Source organism: Cornus florida, unplaced genomic scaffold (assembly GCF_030987335.1).
Source record: "Cornus florida cultivar Cherokee Brave unplaced genomic scaffold, ASM3098733v1 CherokeeBrave_3.0.0_Hap2_Chr06, whole genome shotgun sequence".
Classification (NCBI taxonomy): Eukaryota; Viridiplantae; Streptophyta; class Magnoliopsida; order Cornales; family Cornaceae; genus Cornus; species Cornus florida.
In genome coordinates, this window is record NW_026775576.1 from 46,663,190 (window position 1) to 46,669,401 (window position 6,212).

Genomic DNA, 6,212 nt, shown 5'->3' on the forward strand with positions numbered 1-6,212 from the left:
AATTCCAAAGCACAAGTTTTCAAATCATTAAATTCCCCTTTAAATGAGGTCCCTAAGGCATGATTTTATTTACAAGATAACTTTTGTTGCTTGTTGACAATTTATTGTAACTCATAAGCGAAACATAGAATGGTTGTGCAATGCTGAAGTCCCTTAAGCTTTCTAACCAACCTATGTAGCAAGCTTTAGGCCAACAACTCCCAAACCAGATGGCTTTAGGGTGTTAAGTGTAGAGACACTCCATAGGGCTTAATAGCTCAAGTTGGAAAGGCTACGAACTCCAACGAACCATGTTTATTACCAGTTTATTTTTTGAATGACCGTGCAATGTTTAAGTCCCTTAAGCTTTCTAACCAACCCCTGTAGCAAGCGTTAGGCCAACAACTCCCAAACCAGACGGTTTTAGGGTGCTAAGTGTAGAGACACTCCTAGGGCTTAATAACTCGAGTTGGAAAGGCTACGAACGTCAACTGATCATTATTTTCTTTCTTTCTAAGTTTTTTTTTTTTTTTTTTTTAGATTCATGCCAAAAGTATTCATCCATTAGGTTCATCAAATCAGATTAACTAGGGCAAGGTCAAGGTCAATCAAGTTGCATGCCTCACAGTTAAGTTTCCAATGTGCATCTGTGCATTGTGAAGCTTAAAAGAGTGTCAAATCCAGCGAGAATTTAATTGAGACATTTATACAAACTAATTTGAATCTACATGATCATTTCAACTCAAAATTTCTTTATTTTCAAAAATATCAGCTGCTTCTATACACAAAGTTTTAAACATATGCTTTCATCTCCAACAGGTTTCAAATTCCATTATCATTGCTTAGCAAAAATGTAAAACCAAAAATACATAAATGCACCCCCAAACTTGAATGTCACATTGTCCTCAATGTGAGAAGACAAGTAAATCAAAATAAGCGCAAAGAGGGTAAAAGAACAATAATACCAAGTGGAGTGACGACGACGTAGATGTTCAGCCATGTGAGTGCGCAACGGCGTCCCCCAAACTTGGACATGAAGACCTATCAAAACAGAACTAATGTACACAGGTGAAAGCATAGGTCTCTTAAGAAAAATCAAAACAGAAATAAAAATACTAACCTGAATGTGATTGCAAGGTAAAAATCCATACAAAATACAAATTGGCACACATGGGTCATAAGTGTAAAATGGAAAACAAAATAATGCCAAAAGCCGTGCATTTAGAGAGATAAAGTTGGCTTAGGCAATTCGTCAAACACGTGGTGTGCAAGACAAAAAGGAAGAGGGCCTAAGGTTGATTAGAGATGAGAAAATCCAAAAATTTGGCCCTGCAAATGTAATACACAACTCCCAAACAATCACAAATCCTTCACACAAGCAATCCCATCCTCCATGGATCAAAAATTAAAAGAAAAAGAGGGTTAGACACTTACCCAACAATGGAGAACACAAGGCCCATTATTTGTGGTTAATGGAAGATGTGGATGAGAGATTGATAGATGGGTGGGTAAGCATGCATGGGGAGTGGAAGGAAATGGATAAGCATGTATGGAGAGGTGCATGCATGAATGCATTTCCTTGTGGGGTGGTTTGGTTATGGAGGGATGAGTGGTTGGTGTTGGGCTCGAGCACTCGAAATGGGACTTCGAGTGCACGAAGTCTTGGCAGTGAGTGAGGGAAAGGTTGGAGGGGTGTAGATTGGTGATGGTGGGTTGTGGAATGAGAGAGAGTTGATGAGGGATGGTGGTGGCTTGCATGGTGTGCATGCATGGAGGTGTGCTTGAAGGCATGCATGGTGAGAGGTTGGTAGGGTGGAGTTGAGTGGTTGATGAGATGGTTTGAGGTTGCATGCATGCATGGAGGTTGTGGGTGGAAACCGAAAGGTGGTAGTGTTGCATGGGATTGGATGGTGGGTTTGTGGAGGCATGAGGTGGTTGCCGAGAGAGAGAGAGTTTAGGGGTGAGGTTGAGCAATCTCGAGCACTCCAAATAAGAGCTTGGGGTGCTCGAAATTTTGGCAGAGGGCTCGGCTGTTGAGTGAGAGAGCTTGGGTGAGGTTGAGAGGGGGTTCGAGCACTCGAAGTTGGACTTCGAGTGCTCGAAAAACTGGCAGTGGCTGCGAAAGGAGAGGGAGATGCCGAGAGTTGGGTTGTGTGAAGTGGGTTGTTTGGTTGGAGATGAGAGAGGAGTTGAGGTAGGTGGTGAAGCTTGAGGAGGCTGGTTGGTTGGTTGTGAGAGGGAAGAATGGTGAGGTGAGGAGGATAGAAGATGGTGGAGTTGCCGAGAGGAGAGGTTTACATGGGTTGGGAGATGTGTGTGATGGTAGGTGGTGTTTCGAGCACTCGGCAGGGGAGTGAGAGAGCTTGAATGGAGGGCAGTGAGCTCGGGATGTTTGGTGTGAGGAAGGTCGAGAATGAAGGAGGTGTGGTGGTTATGCATGGAGGACGTGGGAACATGGTTGATGGAGGTTGGGTTGCATGGTGGTTGGAGTTGGTTGTGAGGTGCATGCAAGTTGCATGAAAGTGCCGAGAGAGAGAGATGGTTTTGGGCAGGCATGAGGTTGAGGGAATGGTGTTGTTTGGAGTGGTTGCGGTCGGAGCCCTACAAGAATTGTGTTGAAGTGAATTTTCACTCAAATTCTCAAGTAAGGTCCAAGCCTCATCCGCATTCTTGGACATGAACATCCCACCACAAGAAGAATCAACCATGAATCTATGGGTTTCGGCCAAGCCAGCATAGAAAGCTTGCACTAATTGCCATTTTGGGATCAAATGATGAGGACATTTTCGAAGAAGATCTTGTAGCCTTTCCCAAGTCTCGTGGAGTTGTTCTCCATCAACTTGAGAAAAGCTTAGAATGGAACGCCTCATTTGGTTGGTTTTACTCACCGGATAGTACTTCTTAAGAAATTCTTGTTGCAATTGAGCCCAAGAAGTAATAGAGTTGGGAGCGAGGGAGTTCAACCAATATTTTGCCCTATCCTTTAGGGAGAATGGGAAAAGATGGAGATGAAGTGCATTGTCCGGAAAACCTCTCAACCGGATGGTCGAACAGATTTCAAGGAACTCATCAAGATGCTTATATGGATCTTCATTATCGAAGCCATGAAATGATGGAAGCATTTGAATGGTACTAGACTTGATCTCATATTGAGCTGCATCGATGTTTGGCATCACTATACAAGAAGGAGAAGCATAGGTGGTAGGAATGAATGATCTCTAAGAGTCATTGGTTCTACATTAGGAATTTCAGCCCTTTCATTCCCCGGATTTCCTACGTTATCCCCCATTATATTGAATTCAGTTTCAAGGTCCCTTATAAGAGTGGGTTCCCTAAGGTTCCGTCTAAGAGTTCTTTCAAGTGAATTTATATCAATAGGCGAGTCAAGTGTGGGAAGAGAGAGTGACCTACGGCCAAACATCAACAATTCACAACAACATCATCACAACAAATCTTTATCATCAACTCCACATACGATGTTCCCTTTCTCCTCAATTATCAAGACAGAAAATGAATGGCCACGACAAGGACTGATGCTTGGAATTGAAAATACACAATTGAAAAAGCCTCGACAAGGGCTCGCAATTTATCTACTTCTAAGCTTAACACATGCACGATATTCACAATTCGAAACTAGAAGGTCAAGAGACTTACCTGGGGGCCTCTAGACTTACAATTTGCTAGCATTCCCCACGGCGAGCTTCGAGTTCCTAGAATCTCACTTACAACACAAAAAAGGTTAAACCACACAAGAAATATTCACAAAACACAGTATTCACAATCAAACTAAATTTAACCCTAGAACCTTGGTCGCTAAACCGTTTGCAGTCCCCGGCAACGGCGCCAAAAATTGATCGGTTGGTCAATTAAACATCAACCTTCGCAATAGCACGAATCATTGTAAAATAGGGCTATTGGTCGGGTAAGTCGAACCACTGGGACTGCGTTAGTTTAAGGCAACCTAAGCATCTAGAATCGTTTTAGAATGATAAGGGGGAATAGGGTGTTTGCTTGGTTTGTCACTAAAGCTATGAAATTAAGATGCATAAAATAGAACTTGCAAGAATTTAAAAGAGATAAAATGTCGGTAAAAGAGACTAGGGAAGTAACTTCACCACCTACAATATAAACATGCTAGAATATGATTCATTTGGGGAAAAACAACATAAATATGTGGCTATGATAAGTAGTTACTCATGGTTACTACATTACCTTCAAAGGATTCATGGAATCAATAGGCAAGAACAATTTATCAAAGATTTTACATGCTCAATTACCTAAACTAAAGTGTAATTTAAGACATGTTCACTAAGCTAGAAATTGTCAAACCATCAATCACATGATAAGAGCACATGAAGCTAAGAATTAAGAATAAGCCATCAAAGGAAGAACCTAAGCTATGGCCTATCAAATCTCTCAACAACATGCCATTAAAACCATTCCAAAAATCTCATCTTCATTGTCACCATGAAAATGTAAACCATACAACCATGAAAACATACATTCTAAGACAAGAAAGTAGGTCCAACATGATCATTAAATCAAAATCAATTCATTACATCAAGTAAGAGTTCTAGATTATGGAATCACCACAAAAATACATTATTTTTCCCAAACTAGAATCAAAAGTAAAGCATGCTTACAATGAGGGGTTCCATTACCTCCCTAGAGGAGGAGTTAGTTACACATGGGAGCCTTAGAATGAAGAAGAACCATGGATCCTCCTTCCATTTTCGAGCTCCCCTTTCTTGCTCCAAGAACTCTCCTTCCTTTGCTCTCTTCTCTCTCCTCTAATCTTGTAGAAATGTAGGTGTTTTATTTGTGTGGCTCTTATCCCTCTTATCTACCACCCAAAAAGGCCACCAACCAACATCTCCAACCACTTCATTAAAGAGGAAAACAAAATGAAGAAACCAAGGTGCAAGTGGGCTGAAATGAGCCATTTCCGAAGGGCATTCCGCCCAAAATTCGAGCACTCTAAGCAAGGCCTCGAGCACTCGAATTTAGTGTTAAAAGCTCCATGCTTCACTTGTTCCGCCCAGACCTACTTTGGTTAAACAGCCATAACTTTGTGCTCCGAACTCCGAATGATGAACCGTTTGAAGATTTAGAAATCTAATTCAGAGCTCTAAATATTTCATGTTTTGGTGGAGATCCAAATCTCAAGGATGGTTGGTCGAAAATGAAGATCAAGACAGAATTTCATTGCTGCCAGGCAGTTCTGCGCACCTCTGGTAACAAGGCCATAACTCTCTGCTCCAAGCTCCGAATGACAAACCGTTTGAAGATTTAGAAAGATAATTCAGAGATCTAAATCTTTCATGTTATGAGGGAAGTCCAGTTCTCGAGTTTGGAAGGTCAAAATAGCGAGCAAAGTTCAGGTTCTACTGCTGCCAGAATTCAGCATTGGCACCTTTTGTTGCTCAAGATTCCACAAGGCCTTATTCTTGTTCCATTTTGGCCAATGAACCTGAAATTGCATAAAAACATAGAAATAAAGATAATCTACATAAATTAACATACAACGGACTTTACTAATGCAATTTAGGGCGCTTGACTATACAATATTCGGCGCTTATCATCGCCTTGGGTCCTGATATTGTTCTTGAGACTACAGAGAAAATTAAGTTGATTCGGCAGCGGTTGGCTATAGCTTAGAGCAGGCAGAAGAGTTATACTGATAAGAGGAAGAGATCCTTGTCTTTTGAGGTAGGGGACCACGTCTTTCTCAAGATTTTTCCACAGAAGGGACTTCTGAGATTTTTGCAGACGGGCAAGTTATCTCCTAGGTTTATTGGACCATTTCAGATTTTGGAGCACGTCGGTGAAGTTGCTTATCGTTTGGTGTTGCTGCCAGACCTGGATAGGGTTCACGACGTCTTTCATGTTTCTATGTTGAGGAAGTACGAGCCGAATCCATCGCATGTCTTATGGTGGACAGATGTTGTTGTTGATGAGGATGTGACCTACGAGGAGGGTCCAGTCCAAATTCTTGATTCACGAGAATAGGTTTTGCGGACCAAGACCATTCCATTGGTTAAGGTCTTGTGGAGACATCACGGCGTTGAGGAGGCTACCTGGGAGCTCGAACGGGAGGTTCGCTCTTATTATCCCCATTTGTCCTCTCTTTCAGGTATGACTCGGTCTTTTTCCTCCTTTTCCTTTTCGGTGATTTTTTTTTTCGTCTTTTTATTTATTTTGTCTTTTCCTTATTTCGTCTTTTTCCAGTTTAT